This window comes from Vespula pensylvanica, chromosome 23 (genome assembly GCF_014466175.1).
Source record: "Vespula pensylvanica isolate Volc-1 chromosome 23, ASM1446617v1, whole genome shotgun sequence".
NCBI classification, from domain to species: Eukaryota; Metazoa; Arthropoda; class Insecta; order Hymenoptera; family Vespidae; genus Vespula; species Vespula pensylvanica.
Window position 1 is genome coordinate 1,484,544 of NC_057707.1, and position 22,738 is coordinate 1,507,281.

A 22,738-nucleotide genomic window follows, 5' to 3' on the forward strand; every position below is an offset into this window, starting at 1 on the left:
GACGCGAGCCTCGGTCTTTCCGCCACTCTTTCAACTAATGAGTAACCGAGAGAGATAGAGAGAGAGAGAGAGAGAGAGAGAGAGAGAGAGAGAGAGAGAGAGAGAGAGACTCGATGGTCCTCTCGTTGCTTCGTAAATAAGATTAAGTTTCCTTCTGATGGCTACGTCGAAAGCGTTAGACCGTATTAGCGGTACATTAGTCTCGAAAAGGAAGCATAACTGTGCATGCGTTAGATCCACGAAAAAAGTTGGTCGACCAAACACACCTATGATCTTGAAAAAAGTCTCTTCTTTTTGTTTTTGTTTTTTCTTTTTTCTTTTTCTTTTCTTTTCTTTTTTTTCTTTTTTTTTTTTTTTGTTTCTCTTTCATTTCTCACGGATGGATACTTTCTACGAAAATATTCATTTCTTCTTATTTCTCGTATGAACGTTAGAATTGTTAGAATTTCGATATTTGTGCCGGGCTAATAATTTGAAAGAACACAGGAAGCCTTCCACATTAATCCCTTTTCCCAAAGCGAATTGTGCCTTTCCCAAACAAACCTGCTGTTATGCATTCAATCGGAAAACAGGATATTCACAAAGTAATAGTAATAATTTCATTTGGATTATTCTATTCATTATATCTCGTGATAATTATTTCCGAGTAATTAACCCGAGAAATTTCTGTTTACGAGACTTTTTCAATTTTCAATTATTCCTTTTAATTCTAATCGAAAATATCCGATATACCTTATCATCCATTAATACATATTTAACATTTCATTATCACACACACACACACACACACACACACACACACACACACACACACACACACACACACACACACACACACACACACACACACACACACATCTTTTTTCTCATATATATATTTTTATCTTTCGCCAAAATTTCACAATTTTTATTTCGTCTCTAATTCGCACAGAGACGAAAAAGAAAAAACAAACAAAAAGAAAAAGAAGAAGAAGAAGAAAAAAGAAAGAAGCGATAATTCGAAAAATCGATCTCACGTTATCGTAACTACTTGAACCGATTTTTTTTTTGAAATTATCTTCGAGCTCTCGTTCTGTACATCCATCACTGCATATATATATATATATATATATATATATATATATATATTTCTGCATGTACGCCGAAGTAAATGCGGTACGTAGAGAAGAAGCTTTTGGAAACGAGGTGAAGCGTTTCGAGAGCGCATCGCTCTCGTCGTTGCAGGGAATTTTCGGTTGGCTTTTCTCGAGGACACGTTCAGGTTTATTCGCTTTATATTCGCCTTCCAACTCGCTAAATTATTGAATTCATTTCTACGGAAGCTTCCGGACTAATTTAAACGACCTCTCCTACTTTTCTCTTCCTATCTCTCTCTCTCTTTTCTCGTTTCTAACGCCCAAGGCGATCCTCTATCCGTTTCCTTCTTGGATTCTTCTTCGTTCGCTATCGTTCTCGTCATTTTCCTTAACTCGACGACTCGCGTTAAAGGCATCGCCTTTCTTGCCCTAGGCACCATGAGTTTTTCCACGTCTAAGTCTCCTCAGGGAAATATACTCTGACTTTTCTTTCTTTCTATCATTTTTTTTTTTGTTATCTCTCTCTATTTCATACATTCTCTATCTATCTATCTATCTATCTATCTATCTATCTATCTATCTATCTATCTCTTTCTTTCTTTCTTTCTTTCTTTCTCTCTCTCTCTCTCTCTCTCCCTCCCTTATTCCATGACAAGGCTTGATAGAACGCATAAGAAATGTATGATAAATCTCATCTTGTCGTCGGGTGTGTCGAGTTAATCGTTTATTTAGCATAACCACATAGTTTGCCGACGATTTGCACGTTAAACATTCACGGAAGATCTATTTTAAAGTAAAATGAGAGGGATCTCTTTTGAAAATAAAATGAAAGTGATATATCGTAATATTGAAAATTGGAAGAGAGATAGATAGAGAGAGATAGATAGATAAAGAGAGAGAGAGAGAGAGAGAGAGAGAGAGAGAGAGAGAGAGAGGAAAGAAAATATTTTTCAATAATATCATTTTTTCAATCTCGTCGTGTTTACGACGAAATATATGTATTTTTTAAGGATTTATTTAGAAAATTTCCAGAATCGTATTACCAACTCGGTATCGTTTAATCGCTAAAATTCTAAAGATATTTTTCAAGTCGTTTTATTAATACTATCGAAGATCATGCTTGTCTGTGAATTTATTTTTCTTTTCTCTCTCTCTCTCTCTCTCTCTCTTTGTCTCGTAAGAGCACGAGTTAACGAAGGAAAGGCAAACGGGTCTAGCTTGATCCAGTTTATTCGACTAATTAAATTTCACAGCTCTTTGGCCTCCTCTCTCTCTCTCTCTCTCTCTCTCTTCTCTTCTCTTTCTTTCTCTTTCTCTCTTCGTCTTTCTTTACACACGTTGAACCACCGTTATCAATTTCCAACGTCGTTCGAAGCGAAGACACGAGGAAAGTAGGAAGGGTTGGTTTAGAGTGTGAGGGGTTGTTCGTGGTGTGAAAATTACGATCTCACACGGGTATCTCCTTGTTTTTCCTCGTGCTTCGAACACCAAACTTGCCCTTCGGCTTTGAACTCATTTCTATGAGAAAGGGAGAGAGAAAGAGATAGATAGATAAATAGATAGATAGAGAGAGAGAGAGAGAGAGAGAGAGAGAGAGAGAGAGAGAGAGAGAGAGAGAAAGAGAGAGATTCCATCGAATGAGCGCGTAAACGTAGCCGTATAAATACGTTCGTTAACGCGATGTAAGAAGTTAGCCGTGGCAAAGGTGAGCAAGCGCGAAAACAAGATTGAAACTCCCAACGAAACGTCGTGTAAATTCATTACACAGTACCTACGTACACATACTTACACCCACACTCACACAGATACATAGAGAACCATCCTAAAATACAGCCACATACCATCGCGAAGCCTCGATTTTTATTCTTTTGAAGAAATGCCAAGCCAAGTTCGTGTTCGTGGATGGAGGGATGCTTTGACATCGTTAAAAGGCAACCGTAACGAGTAGTCTGCCGATACCTTCTCTCTCTCTCTCTCTCTCTCTGTCTCACTTTTTTTTCCGTCACAGAATTTACCTTTGAATTTTTGTAGCTTTGCTCGAACACTCTTGGAGATACGAGAAAAACGTCTCTCTTTACCTTTCTGAAATTTCTTTCGGGAATTCGTAGATATATCACTGTGATCGCGTTTTTCTTTTTCTTTTTTTTTTTTTTTCTTTTTTTTCCCCTTCTTGTTTCTTCTTTTTCTCGTCGATCGAAAAATTGTTATGCTTTCTTATTGATTGATTGATTGATTGATTAATTGATTGATTGAGTGATTGATTGATTGATTGATTGATTGATTTATTTGTTTGTTTGCTTGTTTGTTTGTTTTACAAGCAACAACATAAAATAAAGATCAACGATGGAAAGGAGGAAATAGAATTTGTATATTTAATGTGAATCGAGAAAGGATAGGGATGAGAACTGTTTAAAATTCAGGAGAATTGAACGTATATGTCTATCGTGTACACTCGTCCGAATAAATCTCGATTGGAATGAATGAAGAAAGAGTTTGCGACAATAATTTTCTCCGTTCCCGTTGTTAAACGTCGTCCCTTTTTGATTTCCTTTTCTCTTTACCTTCGGTATTAATAATCCGATCGTAGGAAATCGTGTTAATGAATTTTCAAGTTAATACTTGGCAAGGATTAACAAGAGAGCGTTAAGTTAGTTATCAGAAAGTTCTTTCTTAACATTAGCCCGAGTAACGTTCTTATCTGAAATTCCCAAGGTTCTTCTTTATCTTTCTTCCTTCCTACTCCCACTTCATCTTAACCATATCTTTTTGAAAGATAGAAAGAGATGAACCGTGAAGAGAGAACCAGACCAAACCAGACCAAACCAGACCAGACCAAACCAAACCAGACCAGAGAAGGGCCAAGAAAATAAAATGAAGAAAAGTCAGGAGCGTGTTCGCCTTCTCGAGAGGGTGCTTTCCAATTTCGCGGACGTTTCGTCGCGTTGAATCGTCAAGTAGCGAAAGTTTCATAGTCCCAGTTCTGGCCGGACTATTTCTCATGTCGAACCCTATTCTTTTCTTTTCTTTTCTTTCTTTCTTTCTTTCTTTCTTTCTTTCTTTCTTGGACTTTATCCTCCTCCATCTACTTTTTCTGGATCTCAGTTTTCTCTTTTCTCTTTCCGAGAATCTTCGGAAACATATCAGGGATTCTCGAGTGTATCGACTTTAACGATTCTTACCTTGGACTCTTGAAAATCTATTCGATAGGCTTGCGTGTATGCGTGAGATAGGATATTTCTACTAGGAAAGTTCTTGATCGATTAGACCAAACCAGAGTTCAGAGAATTCGAAAGCATGCCTCTTTTCCTTGTGCCTTTCGATTCACCTTTTCTCTTTCTCTCTTTTTCTCTTTTCTTTTTTTCTTTTTTTCTTCTTTTTCTATCTCTCTGTCCGTATCTCTTTCTCTCTCGAAGCTATCATTTTACGTCGAGAAGTAAGTCGTATGTGTCTGTTGGCCTTTTCTTTTCTTCTCATTCTTCTTCATCTTTCTTCTTTCTCTTTCCTTCTTACTCGTACTTTTCGTTCAACGTCCTGATCCCCTCCTAAAGGATTACTCTGCTTCGTTTCTCTCATTGTTTCGAGGATAGTTACGACGATAGAGTCGCGTTTTCCAAGTTTCCAGTTCTGATACCAGTCGAGAGACGACGGATCGTCGAAAGACTAGAGGATCTATCGTTGAAGTATTCTTGAGTTTATAATACTTACTTTCTCTAGTGTAATATAAAACTTGATAATAATGAAAATAATATATATATATATATAATATGTTTAAAAGTAATGTATGCATTTTGCTTATGAATCGTAGGACTAATTTATTACTATTTGAAATATTCTTGAGTTTATAATACTTTCTTTCTCCAGTGTAATATAAAACTTGATAATAACGAAAATAATATATATATATATTATAAATATATTTAAAAGTAATGTATTAATTTTGCTTATGATTCGTAGGACTAATTTATTACTATTCGAAATATTCTTGAGTTTATAATACTAACTTTCTCTAGTGTAATATAAAACTCGAAAATAACGAAAATAATATATATATATATATATTTATATATATATTATGAATATGTTTAAAAGTAATGTATGCATTTTGCTTATGATTCGTAGGACTAATACCATTTCGTTAGGATTGTAACTCTAAGAGCATTCGTACCGTAGGAGAATACGAAATTGCCTTGCCAAGTATATGTCACAGAAACACACACACACACACACACTTCCTCACTGTTCTCCGGACATCGATCGTTACCTTGGACCAATGGATACGTGTGCTATGCTATACCAAGGAGAAGCGTTAATCAGGTCGCTTCTCCGTGCAATTCCGGCTACCGAGAGCGTTCAATTCCCGTGCGAATTGTTCCTGGGGTACGGCTAACACAATGCAAACTATCGGAGAAGATGCGGAGGAAACGGGTTGACGCGTCCAAAAGCTTCGAGTTCATGTATCAAATTTTAAGTAAAATCACTTGAAGCTATCAAAACTTTTTCTCTTTGTCTTCCTTTCTTTTTTTTTTTTCTATATCTTTGTATATTTCAATTCTTTGTTGTATGATATATAATATATTATATATATATTATATAGTGTATTATATATTAGTATTTATAATATATATAATTTATATTGATATATATTTCTCTCGTTTTCTTTTTCTTTCATATCTCTATACATTTAAGCTCTTCATTGAATGATATATAATCTCTGTATAAGTCTATATATTTAAGCTTCTTGTTAAATAATACGTTCTATTATTTATTATAAATTTCCCATCGTATAATTGTTCGATTTATATGTGATTGGATATATTTCATATTTAATTATTTTATCGTTAACGGATCATAGAAAGATATCTTTCCATAAAATTTTCTTTCTATGACGATATTGGAAATTTATTGGTTCTCTCTCTCTCTCTCTCTCTCTCTCTCTCTCTCTCTCTCTCTCTCTCTCTCTCTCTCTTATTCTCTTTTTTCTTCGTAATTTCATCTTAGTTCTTCACGCGTAAAAAAAAACGCGTTACGAAAGAACTCGTACTCGTCGAAAAAACGGATGAGAATTCAAAAGAAAATTCTTTTTCTATCAATCATAAATTAAAGAGCATACCAACGTTCGAAACTCGATATTATTATTCACTGTGTATTCGCTTTATCGTCATTTTCTTTTTTTCTTTCTTTCCATCCGGACTTTTTCAGCTTTATTTTTTTTTTGTTTCCTTCTATTTTCTTTCTTTCTTTCTTTTCTTTTTTTTTTTTTTTTTCATTTTTTTCCCCCTACAGTAACAGCAGCAAAAGTCCTGTTCGACAAGTCGTGAAATTTTCAGCCGATGAAAATCCGATGCTGCGGATTGAGAATAATTCATGCGTTAATGTAGCATACCATCTCACTCGCATATTCATTAAATATATCGTTCGGGCTAGCTCGATTCAACCGAGAAAACGAGTCGAAATATTTTTAATTCCACAAATTTTTTCCCCTTCTTTTTATTGATATTATTTATTTCTATATTTTTTCGATGGGAAACGAACGAATTTACATACTCCTTGTCACGATTTCCAATTATATTGATATCGAATTAAAATGACGTCTCGAAGAGAATTCGTTGAACGAAACAGAGCACCGTATCTAAACATATACGTAATTAGATGTATCTGTGCACCTGCGTACGATGGACACGTATATCAAAATGGTTATAGAAAATTGTATAGTAAAAAATGGCGTCTCGACAAAAATTCATTGAACGAAACAGAGCACCGTATCAAACGTATACGTAATTAGATGTATCTGTGCACCTGCGTACGATAGATACGTATATCAAAATGGTTATCGAAAATTATAAGAAAAACACGTAAAACGGAGATTAGATACGAAGAGGATGAAGAAAAGGAAGATAATAAAATATAAGAAGAGCAAAGGTTTCGTTTCGAGAAAATAAGTGCATCCTTCGCGTAGCGTAGCAATCAGGATACCAGTAGAAGAGTCTCGATTGGAATTGGCTGGGTTTAGGGATCATTAGTAGACGTGCGCAGATACACGTAGGTAGATGAGTAAGCTGATTGGATTTATCGGATCGGCGAATTGCCAACGGAGATTGCTAAGAGGAAGCAGTTCTCTTTCATTTCCTGTTCTTATCCGTTTCTTCTTCGTATTTTCCTCTTCCTCTTCCTCTTCTTCTTCTTCTTCCTTTCCCTCTGCCATTGCTTTTTCTCCTCTTCTTATTCCTCCTCTTTTTGTCGATTGGTTTCCTTTCGTTGTACACTTCTCTCTCTCTCTCTCTCTCTCTCTCTCTCTGTCTCTCTTTTTTTTCTCTTTTTCTTTTTGTATCTTTCTTTTTCTCTTTCTCTTCTTGATTTTTTCCTCCTCGCTTCGTGGACTCTCGATAAAAGTTCAATAAACCCTCCAAAGTCGTCGTAATCCTCTGCACTACCGATAATCCTGAGCTTCTGTTAATTTATTATTCGTGGAAAAGGGTGATCAAGGAAGTAGGGAGAAGCAAGCAAACCGAGTATCGGCTCATTCTTTCGACGTTTTGCACTTTACGCTTAGCTACCTTAGATATTGTTCACGATGAAAGAGTAAAATAGTAAGAATAAGAAGGCGCAATATCCTTCTGGTTAATCGTAATTTCTCTATTTATTTTTCTCTATTTCTTTTTCTCTTTTTCTTTCTCTTCATTTCTCTTCCTTTCTCTCTTACTACTTTATTTTCTTCGTCCTCTTCTTTTTCTATTTATCCTTACTTGCTTTCCTTCTCTTGGGACACGTATTAAAGTTTCGTGTGTACGTAGCTAGTTCCTTTCGTGTGTCCTGTAAATCGATTTTTACGAGTAATCGAAATACTTTGTCGTACGAATAAAATACCCTGTTAGATACGTTCTTTATTTTATTAGTAACATCTTTGATAATTTATGGTTGGATATATGTATATATGCAAACATATGTAGTCTCATACACGTGTACGTAGGAGAGTTCTTTTTGTTTTTGAAATATATTATTACATCTTGTCTCGATAAAGATTTTTTGAAAAGTTTGATTAAAGAAACTTTGAAATATCTTGTAATTATTATATAATAATTATGAGATAATTATAATTTATTAAAGGAACTGTTTGAAACGTTAATTTTTCCTATATTAATTCTTTTCTACAGATTTATATTATTTGACAATATTTCCGTAAGATCTTGTTGTTGTTGTTGTTGTTGTTGTTGTTGTTTATATCGTTTAGAACGAGCGATCATAATTCGGTTGATAATTTTAAGCAAATGTTCATACACGAAGGTCCACGAATTCTCTTGTTTGTATTTCTAAAGTCATAAGCACGACTCTTTATAAGCATCATTTTTTTTTGAAACCACCAACTTCCAAGTTTTTACACCCTCGTAAACTAGTCCGAGTTATCTCAGTTTCCTCTACCATTTTCTGTCTTTTTCTTTCCCCTTCTCTCCCCCTCTCTTTCTCTTTCTCTCGTTTTATATTATACAGACGCGTACCCGTGCATATTACAAAAACAGTTTTATTATTTTTCCGTGGAGAGAAATAAAAATAAAAAACGCAGAGAAAAATCATACGAAAAAAAAAAGAAAAAAAAGAAAAAATAAAGAAATTTATCCAAGAAAAATATAAAAATCGAAAGTATCGAAGTGGGAATACTTCAAATGGATCGTCAAAAGTATAAATGGCCGGAGTTATTGATCGCAGATTTAAAAGTTGAAAGCTCCTTAAGAGGATAGAGATTTTTCTTTTTTTGTTCTCTCTCTCTCTCTCTCTTTCTCTCTCTCTCCCTTTCTTTTCTCATCTCTTTTTCAAGTTGTACTTTTCTTTTTTTTTTTTTTTTCTAAAGCGATCGTGATATCGTAATTACAAGTCGTATAACTAGACTCACGAATATATAGAAAGCTTCCAGTACACGTCGTAAATAATTATTTAGAAAACGAAATTGCATCTTAACACGAAGGCTACTTTCTGGTCGTTAGTTCATAGATAGCTAGGTATAAGTTACATGTACATAGTTTGATAAGAATCATCGTAGTTTCCTGAAATCGTTCGATTTCGTGCCTGAGAAATAATTGTCAGAAGTAAAGAAACAAATAACAAGGCTATATAACGCGTGCACGCGATCTAGTATCGTAAATTTCTTTCTTTCATCTCTCTCACTCTTTAGATCGAGCTTATCGAAGATTCGTGAAGTTAGGGTAGTCGATTCTAGCATACGTATATTCCTCGTTGCATTCTTCAAAGCCAAAAAAGAAAATGACGATTTCATTGCTCGTTCACACGCGATTTTCAAATCGTCCGAACATTTCGCGTGCACGGCCAATTAGAGTGTTTTTAATGGTCAAACAAACAACGATGTCGTTTCTCCCTTTCATCCCACTCCTCTCACCCTTTTCATTCTTTACGTTGAATTGGCTCGTATCGACTCGAGCTCGTACAACGCGAGCTTTTACCATTTCACACGATTTTTCGTTCGATTTGTTCTTCGATAAAATAATCACTTGTTCGAAACGATACTTTTCATATCAACGGGAATACAAATTTCACGAAAATATTTATGTTTAATGCGTTTTAAATATTTATAGATAATTGAATATACACAGACGTGTGTGTGTGTGTGTGTGTGTGTGTGTGTGTGCGCGCACATACGTATATACATAGATTGTCTAAAAATTAAATAATAAAAAATTCATAGCAATAGTATTTATTATTGAAGCAAACTAATTCCAAATTATTCAGATCAAATAGATAAAGAAAAATTTATGATTTACCATGGCGATTATAAGAAACGTTTGAATTAATTAATCATCGCTGAAATCTTTCTTTCTCTTTTTTCTTTCGATCGAACGTTTCTTATGACTGCTATAATAAATGATAAATATTTTTAAAAGCAATAAAACTCTTTCGAACATAAGTTTAAACGAATTGTTTTCATCTATTTGATCTCGGTAATATGTGGTATAGGTTTGGTCCCAATCTTTTTGGACACGCTGTATATATACGAAGAAAATTTTCTACTTTTACTTTAAATCATAATTTACTAATGATTTATCGATTTTATTGGGAAATAATTATTATTTCTGTATAAAAAATTAATATGTAATAAAAATATAGCGTACTGTAATATTTGTCACATTGATATACTGTTTAATTTAAATATAATGAATTATTATTTAATATAAATTTATGCTTCTTTGACGAGATATTGTCATATCTCTCTTTTATCGGTATTTTCGGCAAAATATTTTCATATTTTCTTATATATAATTCAATTTTCAAATATCTTTTAATATTAAGATTAAGAATAATTTAAAAATAACTTCATGAGCAATATAGTAGAATATTCATATATATTTTTTAATATTAAGGGATGCCCGTTGTTAACAAAACTCGTGAGTAATAATCTTTATGTATTTTCAATAAAAAAATTAAATAAATTATATCCAATATAGAAATTAAATTATCCAAGAAAATTTTCTTCATTCCATATCATATAACATAGAAATTAATTGCTCAGAAAGTTTCTACTTCAAATCATAATTTACTAATAATTTATCAAATTTCTCGAAAAATATTTCTATTTTTAGATTAATACAATATTCAAGATGATACATACATACATACATACATACATACATACATACATATATATAAATTATATATATTCATAAAAAAAAAAAAGATATTAATTATACGAAGTACTTTAGATCTCGAACGATAAAATAGATCATTTTCATAGAATCTTCAAATCCAGAATTAGATGGTTTACCGAGGCAAATGATTCAAATAAGTTATCAGTCTGTTGAGTCTCGAAGATGTTTATTCTCTTTCTCTTCCGTTTGATCGAGAAACATGAAAACCATGTATGAAGGAGGACGATTTACGAAAGTTCTCTCATATCTAAGCAAATGGCCATGAGGAGGGGTCAAACTTGATGCCAGTTACTAGAAAGAGAAAACGGTTATGGTTTCGACGTTACGAGCTAAAAAGAAAAAGATAGAGAAAAAAACAGAGAAAGACAGAAAGAGAGAGAGAGAGAGAGAGAGAGAGAGAGAGAGAGAGAGAGAGAAAGAGAGAGAGAGAGAGAGGATAGACGTTTGAGGACATTGTCAGGTTTGTGAGGCAGAAAGAAGACTTGAAAATTCTAGTGCCTTGCTCGACCATCACTGGATCGCAGTTGGATACTAGGTAGCCTTTTTTAGGTTAGGCGAACACTAAAATTCAGAAGGTATCTTCTACTCTCGAGGGTTTTTCGTATTCTTGATCCTTGGAATTCTCTTTTCACGGTGGTGTACGCGGTACCCATCGAAAGCTTTATTCCTTCTAGCGCGTAACGCCATCTTCTTTTTGTCTTTATATTCTTTTCTACTTCTCGTTGCGTTAGAAGAATGAAATGAGATCTCGGAGTTCTTTGAAGAGAGAAGGCTCCTCGGTATCTCCAATGGAAAATATTCTCTTCTTGATCGTCTCAGTAACGAAAAACTTGATCGTTCTTCTTCTAAATGCCAAATTGGTCTTTTCTTTCTTTCTAAAATTGGTCTCGCTCTCTTTCTTTCTATCTCTCTGTTCGTCTGTCTATCTTAATAATATTAATAATATGCATTTCATTTCATTTTTCTAATATATTTAATGTATATATAATAATTTACATATATTTTTTTTTATTACTTAATATATTTGATTTAATCGATATTTAATAAACAATAATTATTTCGATAATATATATGTTTAATAAATATGTCAGTAAATTTTATATTTTTACATTTTCACGATTATGGATCTTTAATATCCTCTTCTTCTTTTTTTTCTTTTTTCTTTTTTTTTTTTTTTTAAGTTCTTTATATCAGATCGAAAGGTATCCCTTTGTTTTCTCTTTAAATGACTACTCCTTCGTTTGTGTTTTTCAACTTGGTCGTAAGTTCATTCGGTTGAAAGTATCGTGGTAGTAAGTTTGGTAGAAATTCGCGAGTCAACACTTTCCTCCATGAACTCTTCCACGTGATACTGTTTGTACACTTCCAAGTTGCTTGTTCTTCAATCAGTCAAGTCATAAGGTAAATCAGTTTCATCGTTTTATCGAAGACATTTGAAAATATACTTTTCTCAAACGCTTCTCAACATCAAAGATTTCTCGTTTATTATTTTTAAATGATTTTCATATACGATCTTTCATCAGCTGATGCATATATAATTTCTATTATAATTAAAGTCCTACGTTAAATCGCTTTCACCGTTTTATCGGAGAAACTTAAGTACATAATTTTTTCAAACGCTTATCAACATCTTTCAACATCCTCTTTATTACTTTTAAATGATTTTTATATATGATCCTTCATCAGCTGATACATGTATAATTTCTTTTTTTAATAGTTGAAGTCGTACGATAAATCACTTTCACTGTTTTATCGAAGAAACTTAAATACATGGCTTTTTCAAACGCTTTTCAAACGCTTATCAACACCTTTCAAAATTAAACATTTCTTCTTTATTATTTTTACATGATTTTTATAAAAAATGATCTTTTATCAGCTGATATACAATTTTTTATAGAAACTTTATCTTATTAATTTCACTGTTTAACTCTTCCTTTCTCTCTCTCTCTCTCTCTCTCTCTTTACATATATATATATATATATATATATATATATTTCTCTTATGTCACTACATGCCTTTAGTGTCCACCTCCTATTGCTGTCTCCCTCTTGGATCCCATTGATTTTCAGGATGTTGGACATAGCTCTCGGTGGCTTCCCGCAAATAAACCTAATCACGACTAGAGTGTCCTGAATTGTCAAGCCACTTTCGGGAACAGTCGTGTCAAGCCTCAAATCAGATTAGTGTTCTAATCAATGAAGCGACACTTGTTGACACCACCGAGAATGATTACGATGATCGCAATGATGTACCTCTTAGTTTTGAATACGAATTAATGCAATCCTTATTTTTTTCCCTCGTTATACGTAACATCCTGAATATATATTTTGAAATTCTCTCGTACGAATTTTTCGTTCTTTTTTTTTTTCATTTTTATTTCCTTTCCTTCTTTCTCTCTCTCTCTCTCTCTCTCTCTCTCTCTCTCTCTCTCTCTTTTTTTTTCTTTTATTTTCTCTTCGCTCTCTTTCAGCTTTACTTATTTCTTTTCCAATAGTAGATAGCAGTAGTCAAAAGGAAAGGAAAAACTGAATCGGAGTTCGGATAAAGCAATAAACGAGAAGTAGAAAGTAGATCCCAGCTATTTGCCGGTGATTTTGAGACACCTTAGAAGTAATACTAGCTAGAAAGTTTAGGTTTTCCGGGCACGCGTTACGCTAGTCTTTCCAAACTAGGTTCTTTAGATTCCTTTCTGGTGTGGATAGAAAAAGAAAGAGAGAGAGAGAGAGAGAGAGAGAGAGAGAGAGAGAGAGAGAGAGAGATATAAAGATCTTCCCACAAATGAAGAAACTTTTTTTTGTCTTGTTAGATCGATAGGCTTCCCTTTCACCCAACATTTTTATCACTTCTTCTATTCGTGACACTCTACGTTTTTTTAGATCCTTTCTCAGAAAAATCATTCTATTCAATAACAATTACCTAATGATTAAAACCCATAAAGTTTTCTTATTGAATTTGTAAGATCGAAAAGTGTAAAGTTGAATCAATGTTCAACGAAGCAGTTAATTTTCAACAATTAAGGATAACTAAATGGCTGAGTGGAAGAAGCTTTTCGTTGTCAGAAGCGATAATATCATCCAGGAACATCGCTCGAAGTTTCTCCCGCCAATAGAATTTCATATTCGTTCCAATTATGCTACAGCATTCGTAGCAAGCGAATCGATCGTTGTTCCGGTTCCTACGTATTCGTAGATGTTGCAGTTCCATTTCGAAGGGAGACTAGGAGAAGAGAAGTAAAGGAGTGTTTGTGTGCTGTATCTATCTATGTTTGTATGTATATGTGTGTCTGTGTAAGAGAGAGAGAGAGAGAGAGAGAGAGAGAGAGAGAGAGAAAGAGAGTTGGAGACTAGATGGACCTGCATGTCTGCTATTTGATCCAACACATTCACAGAATTCACCTTATACTTGCAAATGTATTCTATGGATAGGTTAGCATCGGAATTAGTAGTCTGTTTCGGCAATTATGTGGATCACCTGCACAAAGACGGTCTCTTATTAACACGGAAATTACAAAAGACACGATCATCGATTCACTCTTCTTCTAATTTACAAACTGCTATAGAAATTTCAAGAAAATTCATTTCCTTTTTTTTTTTTCAACATTGCAATAAATTTACTTTTCTGAGATCATTATATTCCATCTGAAACGTGCTAATTAGAGAGAAACTTTTGTCTTTGCTAACGAGCACGTTTCTCTCTCTTTCTCTCTTTCTCTCTTTCTCTCAGGTTGACCTTTTTCCTGAAGTCCTTAACGTTGCTAGAGAAGGTTAAATAACAACTGGCAAGGAAGTAAGGAAGCTGTGCCAGGGGTTCTTGTTTGCGTTCTAACCGCAGGTCCAGGCTTATCATTATCAGTTTTACTAGTGGAATAGTTTATCAAGGTGCAAGGATGGTGATCTAATCGGTTAGCAGTAGTAGTCGTCCAACGATGTTATTCTGGCATACGTTCAACTAGAGTGGACGTTTAGAGTGAACTACCGAACAAAGTAGAAGAGAAAGAGAGACAGACAGATAGACAGAAAGAGAAAGAGAAAAAGAGAGAGAGAGAGAGATAGACCATTGTAAGGGTATAAAAGAGAGACACGAAATTATGGTGTAAAAGAAAGAAAGGACTTTCACGCCTTCGACCTGGCATCGAGCCCGTACCATTTGGAAACGACCTGAAACAAAAGGAACCTACGATTTCTTGTCTTCCTTCACGAAATTGTTGTTCGTTATCGGGACAAAACGTTTCGGAAATCTTTTAAACATTTTGGCACAGGAACTTACTTACTCTACTCTAGTCTACTCTACTCTACTCTACCCTCGTCCTTATCGTTATAAAGTATTTTCTAACGTGTTTCTTTTTCTTTCTTTCTTTCTTTCTTTCTTTCTTTCTTTTTTTTTTTTTTTTAGAATTATCCGAATATTCTCTTTACCGTCGTAAACCAATCGTGTTTTTCTTTATCTCGAAATGTTTGTAATGGTCAATGATGAGAGTAATAGTTGGAAGGGATGAATGAGAAATTAAACAATTTTTTTTTTTTTTTTTTTTTTTAAGAATATATTTATTTTCTCAGATGTATTACAAATAAGTACAATGAGAATAAAGGATTATATATATATATATATATATATATATATATATATATATATATATACGCATGTTCATATGGATCGTCTATTTTGAAAAGGGTGCAAGTATATTTCTTGCTTTTTTTTTTTTCGAGAAAATTAAAGGTTAGCATATTTGTCGATTTAAAAATATAAATTAATTATGCCGAGTCTGGCAACGTTTCTACTAATTTATCGATACGTAATTTGATTATATGAATTTCTTTTCGACGAATTTAATTAAAACGATATATATATATATATATATTTACGAGCTGTAAATGGACTTACGCTTATTCTCATAATTAGTCGATTGTAAAAATCATTTAACTTCAATTATGAAGAATTAAATGTCACTTGAAATATATTTTCTATTTTGAATTCAATTTTGTTTATAGATAATAACGAGAAATGAAATAGGAGTAGTATTTTTTATTTCGAACGTTAATTATATTTATATATTATTAAACTTAACATAATGATTCCGTCATCTGTGTCTATGAAAATTGGACATGCATCATTCTCATATTCAATATCTACGCAATCTTTTTTTTTTTTATTTGTTTAGCCAATTTTAAATAGAAACGAAGAAGTATTGCCATTTTTTAAGATATCAAATATTAACTAACTTATAAATAAAAAGGTTTACACGAAATCAATCACGAATTATGTGAAATCTCATTTAAAAAAAAAAAGACGAAAAACAAACAAACAAAAAAAGTAGACTTGCAGCACTTTGAACGATCAATCGCTATACAATTTCTTTTATCGACGAATTTGAAATCGAACAAAGCATTGACATTTTGTAAGATATCAAATATTACTAAACAACTAAGTTACTTTTTTAAATGAACCAACTGAAATATTGTCAAATTATAAACGAAAAGTTTACACAAAATTGATCACAAATCATTTATTTCATTTTTCACCAAAAAAAAAATAAAAAAAAAGAAAAAAAACCGACTTACAAAAGAGCACTTTCAAAATAAACGATCCTCATACATATAAATATGTATAAAATCAACAATCATCTAACATTATTATATATTAATAGATATTACAAAATACATGAAAGATACAAATACAATATACGTACATATGCGTGCAAATAGGTTGCCTTGGTAATAGAACTAGTAGGCAAATCGGTGGATCTCGATGAATCAATTGCATTCGAGTAGAGGAGCGATCGGTAGGCTTGGACTCTGGAGTCTCTGTGGGAACCTGCACGATCCTTTCGATGATGCATTGGAATCTCGATAATTTGCACGATGCGATGCCGCCATTCCACTAACGGCATATACACGCTCTTACTAAAGTGTTGTGCTCGTTCGTATATCGAAGCAAGACTCGAACTACGAGCTTTCGTTTCGAAGTAGCCACGTTCGTTGTTTCCAGATCAATCGTTCCGTCTACTATTCGATATTCACCTATATTCACCTATATTCACCTGAGTTACGCATAACTAAGCATTCAAGATCGCTTGGCCGGCTTTAAGCCAAAGCGAACAACTATAAGCATCATTGCCTTCGATAGTCGATATCGATTCGATCGATTAGAGCGCATACGAAATGGACTCGAAGAAATCATTTCAAAATTATAAACAAGACTCCTCACATATACTCTTCCCTTCTTTTTCTCTTCTCTTTAAAAACAATCATCGTTTCTTATCGTTCGAATAATTTTTTATTCGACAAAATGTACGAACGAGGATTAAAAGAAACGAAATAAATGAATAAGAAGCGAATAGTTAGTATCGTTATTTATTAATTCTTTGTTCAAATATCTCTATAACGTTTTCATCGTCCTATTATGAAATTTTATTGATGATAAAGCTTTTAAAGAGACTTTCGGTGTTAAAAACTATCGTTCAAAGGATAATTCTTTCATACGCGATTTCATTCTTCTAAAGAATTTCTTATAAAGAAGCCATTGGACGTATTATCGCGTATCCACATAGTATATTTATATATATATATATATATATATATATATATATATATATGTAGCTGTGTATAGTCATAGAGAGAACTCTTTCTTTCTCTTTCACTTATAGTCGCTAGAGAGCCGTGCTTTTTTCGAGCTTATTTACCCGACAGAACGTATACACAATGAAAGCGTACGCTCGTATCTCCAACGAGTCTTCTTTCTGTTCGTTCGTGGCGAGCTGGTTGAAAAGAAGATCATGGCATAATTGAAGGAGAAATCTGTTTTGAAGGTATTTCGAGATCGTTCGTTAAAGAGAGAGAAGAGAGAGAGAGAGAGAGAGAAAGAAAGAGAGACATTTTGATGTTTAGAATAGACGAGAGAGAAAAAGAAAATATAACGTCATCAGATTCCGACGACTATCGTGTTTAAAGAGAATAAAATATCAAAGAACATAAAAGAATTTTTGTTTCAATTATATCAACGAAGTGTCAACGTTTTATTCGAGATAATTATATTATAATTCGAATACGATCAAATATATTCTTTATTTCTACCCGGGAAGTAGTAATTTTTTTTTTCTTTTTCTTTCTTTCTTTCTTTCTTTCTTTTTTTTTTTGTTTTGTTTTTTTTTTTTTTTTTTTATTCGACGAACAAAATATTGGCAAGTCAAAATAGAACGAACGAACGAAAAATATCGAACGTGAAGTTATGAAAAGTGAGATAGTTGATAAAAGAAGAGAGAGAAAGATTTTCTTTTTCTTTTTTCTTTTTCTTCTTGGTATCATTGAGAGTATTGAAATGAATGTACACAAATGTCTGTTGTGTACTACGTCGCGTAATACGTGGTGTGACCGATGATGTTCGCGTTCTTCGTGTTTCGTTCTCTTTTTCTTTTTTCGTTTGTTTGTTTGTTTGTTGTGTTCGGTGAGTCAGTCGCGTTGAAAGGAATTAACATCGGCGAGAATAGAATTCTCTTTCGATATCATTTTCTCTGTAACGGTCGACGTAAATCAACGTACAACAATGTTCGCTCGATTTCTAATACTCGTTTGTACATATTGATTAATATCTTAATCTCTATAGAAATTTCATACGTTCAACAATTTTATTATTATTACATGTTCATTATTTTATTTACAACAGAAACAAGTTAAATAATTATTAACAATGAATCGTTGTTAATCATCGAATAAAGTCAGCTTTCAATGTTATATCGTTATCTATTTTTATACGCTTTATTATTTACTTTTACAGGCGTTATTGTTGAAATTGTTTTTATTTCATATTACTCGATCGTTAACGTAATTAATTTGGAAAATTTAGCACGTATTTTTTGTCACAGTAATTAAAACTGTGAAGACGTTAATTGGATAAAAAATAATTGTTCTTTAACGCTTAGATTCGCCATTGATTTTCTCATTTATATATATATATATATATATATATATATATATATATATATATGTATATATGTATATAGGTGTACATATACATACATAGGACCAACGACGAATTCCTTCGAGCGAATCTTCTTCGTTCCAGCAACTAACCATCTAGTTTGAAGCTAGATCAAAGAGATTAATTGATCCTCTCTATCTCGAACCCTCCTAGAAAGCTCTCTTCTCTCTCACTTTCATATCGATCGATGTCTCGAAGACAAAGAGAAGAGAAATTCCGTTACGTTTCTCGTCGTTTCTCTCTAACTACTGATTTATATGGAAGAGGTTAGTTGATGAGAAGGGGTGGGTGATGTAGGGTTGGTGTAGGGGTTGATTCGTTTTTCGAAAGAAACTTTAAGATGACGGTCGTTAGAGAAAAATCGTCTTCGTTTCTACCACGCGTGAAAAATCGATTCTTTAATATACATATATACAAAACATACATATATATATATATGTGTGTGTGTATATATATATATACAACGTTTCAACGTAAAAGAATATAGAGCAACGAGTAAGAAGGGTGAGAGGGTTGGTGGAGAGAAACGAAGGGTTGATGGCGAAGGGGTGAGGAGAGGGGAGAAGGAGGAGGTATAAAAAATAGATCAAGTTTTTCATCGTAAATATTTATTCGTTTGGAAAGTATACTCGTGTCGGGTGATTTTTTTGCTCGCTTGCGGAATGAGGTCGTCGATTTTTGTTCGTTAAAATCGCACCAACGAGAGTTGTCGTTGTCGTTGTCGTTGTCGTCGTCGTCGTCGTCGTCGTTGTTGTTGTTGTTTTTTTTTCTCTTCCTTTCTTTCTTTCTTTCTTTCTTTATTTATTTATTTCTTTTTCTCTCTCTCTCTCTCTCTCTCTCTTTTTTTTCTTTTTCTTTTTCGTCGGTGGAAAAAAAATCGCATAGATATTTGCATATGTATACGTATATACGTACGTAGAGACATATTCTTCATCGAGAAACGATCGAATTCATAACGAAATAAACGCTCGTTTTAACGTGGCCCCATGCAGAGGCCCATCCTCCTATGAATAATTAGCTAGGCGGCATATTCGCATGCTCGCGCAATTAGCCTGGCATTCGCTGAATTAATCACGAGCAATAACGTGAACTTAATTATGCAACCACTTAGAATATTAAACGTTAAGTCTGTCGGCTTGACGTGTGCAAAATATTTTTAGATAATTTTCTTTTTACATGAAATATATATTTAAAATCGTAGATCGTTCATCTTTTTAAAGATTATTCTATCATCGAGTAAGAGAAAGAGAGAAAGAGAGAAAGAGTTATTCGCGAGAACAGACAGCTGGTAGTTATATAAATCATTTTAGAAAAGAAAAAAAAAAGAAAGAAAGAAAGAAAGAAAGAAAATAGAAAAAAGAAAATACGTTGCTGTAAATATAATAACGTCAGTATTTTCACGCTACACGATCTTGTAAGCTCGTAGGGATAACAATTGCGTCGTTTATGAGCTGGAAGAGGAAGAAAAAGATTAAGTGAGAGACAAGGAGAAAGAGAAGGAAAGAGAGAGAGAGAGAGAGAGAGAAAGAAAGAAAGAAAGAGAGAGAGAGAGAGAGAGAGAGAGAGAGAGAGAGAGAGAGAAAAAGAAAAGGGTATTACATCGAGGATACTGGATGATTAATTCTTCGAGCTTTTACCATTTATCCGATGTCTTTGTTTTAAAGCTTGTTTTTTTTTCTTCTTTATCTTTCTTTTTTTTTTAATCTTTTTTTTTTTTCTTTATTTTTTCTTCGCTAACGATCGCAAAATATTTATGTTTCTTTTTCTTCTATATATATATATATATACATATATGAAATTTCAAAGGAGATTGTTAACAAGAAATATGTAAAGCGATATTTTCTTCTTTTTAAATAGAAGGAGATTAAAGATAAATATTATGGGTTGCGTTGGGCGAAGAAAAAATTGTGTAAGAATTAAACGATAAATTTGACACCGTTATAAGCACTTCGCAAGAGATTATTGTTAGCAATAGAACATTTCTATTTGTCACGAGACTTATACGATATATTCCTTTTCCACCTTCTCCGATGTAAATGTAAATTAGCTTTTCGCGTGCGAGGGATTAAAGATTAAAGAAAATTTAACGAGTACGGCGTAACTTGCGTGTCGTCGATCGCGAAAATATCTTTAGCTTCGGTACTATTATGACTTAGCTTCATTAATATTGTTATTATAATTATTAGTACTGTTCGTTGAACGTACGCGTACGTGTATCGCCTACGAGATTGCTTTAATTTTACCTTACTGTTATCTTCTTATATGTATATATATATATATATATATATATATATATACATGTGAATATATTCGTAGATTAAATTTCGTTCGTAAAGAACAGCTTTACCTTTCTTCTCCTTCTTTGTTATTTTTAAAAAAGTTTCTTGATAATAAAAGAGAGAGAGAGAGAGAGAGAGAGAGAGAGAGAGAGAGAGATGTAGTAGAATTCGTGATCGTTGAAATAAAGCACTCTCGTTTGGATAATATTCGAGCAAGAAACTGACTGACTAATTGGCCATGGGTTATGCGAATCGAGATAATTTGTGGCTTGGAAGAGAAACTAATTATACTGGCAGTTCGTTCCTTCAGTTGGCTTTGATATTTTTCGGTTTGGAAATAAAATAAAATCGAGCTAGACTTCGTGCGTTTACGTTTATACATTATTCAACGACTCCTTTTCTTTCGACTCTAAGACGAGAAAGTAATGCTTATCGTAAAGTTGACCGATCGAGAGACAAGGAAACTCTAAAATGTGCATTGTGGAGAGAAAGCTTACTGATAGTAGCGAAGAGAGTATACGAGATCGTTGTAAAAAGCTAAGAAAAACTCTTTCTATCTTTCTTTCTTTCTTTCTTTCTTTCTTTCTTTCTTTGTCCTCACTCCAAGACTTTTCGTGATATATTCACGTTACTACCATCGTAATAAAATTTTTCTTTTTATTTATCCTCCAACGACGAGATATAAAATAAATGGAGATATCGGAGTAGTACATTTAGAACGGAAAGAGTTTTCCTCTTTACGAATTGATTTGAATAATATTAGAAAATTATGCCGAGTTTTACGTACACGTATCAATCAATTATTACGAAACTCTTATTTTACGATTACGATATCGTTGATTTTAAAATGATTTATATATTACGATATTACGTAGATAAAATCCGTATTAATCGTACAGATGTATGGAAACGATCGAATATGTATTTGGTAGAGAACGCTTGATGATTAAACAAATACTCTGATTGGATGAATACTTAAAAATATAATGGAACATAATGTCCAATTTCTCTCTACATTGTATACAGTTCGGACAGTTTTAATTAAGCTTTATTCCAAGTCCGGTTATTATGATCATTGGATATCAAAAGCGCGAGTAAACGAAATACTTTGCATTGTTCGATTGGACCATAGTTTTGCATTGGACATTTGTTTATAATTTATGAGCTTCTAATTTAACGCGCGAATTTCGATAATATACGGTTATTGTAAAACTTTGATATAACGAGGAACCCGACGTTCCAATTCTTTTTCTATTTTCTTTTTTTTTTTTTAGTTCTCTTCTTTTCTTTTCTTTTCTTTTCTTTTTTTCTCTCGTTTTTAATCACGCAAAAGAAAAACTTACGTATGCCGCAGCGATGTCGTTCCAGTTTCTTCGTACACGCTGCGTTAACTCTTTTAATAAATATGCAATTATTCTCAACATTAATTAAAATTTGCAGGAACGTATGAAAATTTTGTTTGGCGTTTACGAAAGCGTGAAATACGAAATGGTTACAATTATTTTCTTTATTTTCCGACGATAACGTTTTCCCCTCGTAGCTCAATTCACGTATACGATATTTCGACCAATGAAACGGCGTATCGCAATTTGATAAACGATCAGAAAATTGGAAAACAAACGAAAGGAAACGACGTGGGTAAAAATATTATTAAAAACAAAGTCCACATTTGACATGTCAACGATGGAAGAAAAATTTGTCGAGTGATCGAAATGAATTTTTCGATTCGATAGAAATTTAATGATACAAATTACGAGT

The 22,738-nt window shown here is 33.1% G+C and overlaps 1 protein-coding gene across 1 annotated transcript in view; it reads left to right on the forward strand.

Annotated features, from left to right (window-relative positions):
• LOC122636773 (TWiK family of potassium channels protein 18-like) overlaps nt 1–22,738 on the forward strand; it is a 204,643-nt gene that overhangs the window by 15,384 nt on the left and 166,521 nt on the right. The gene's annotated exons all lie outside the window — the stretch shown is intronic.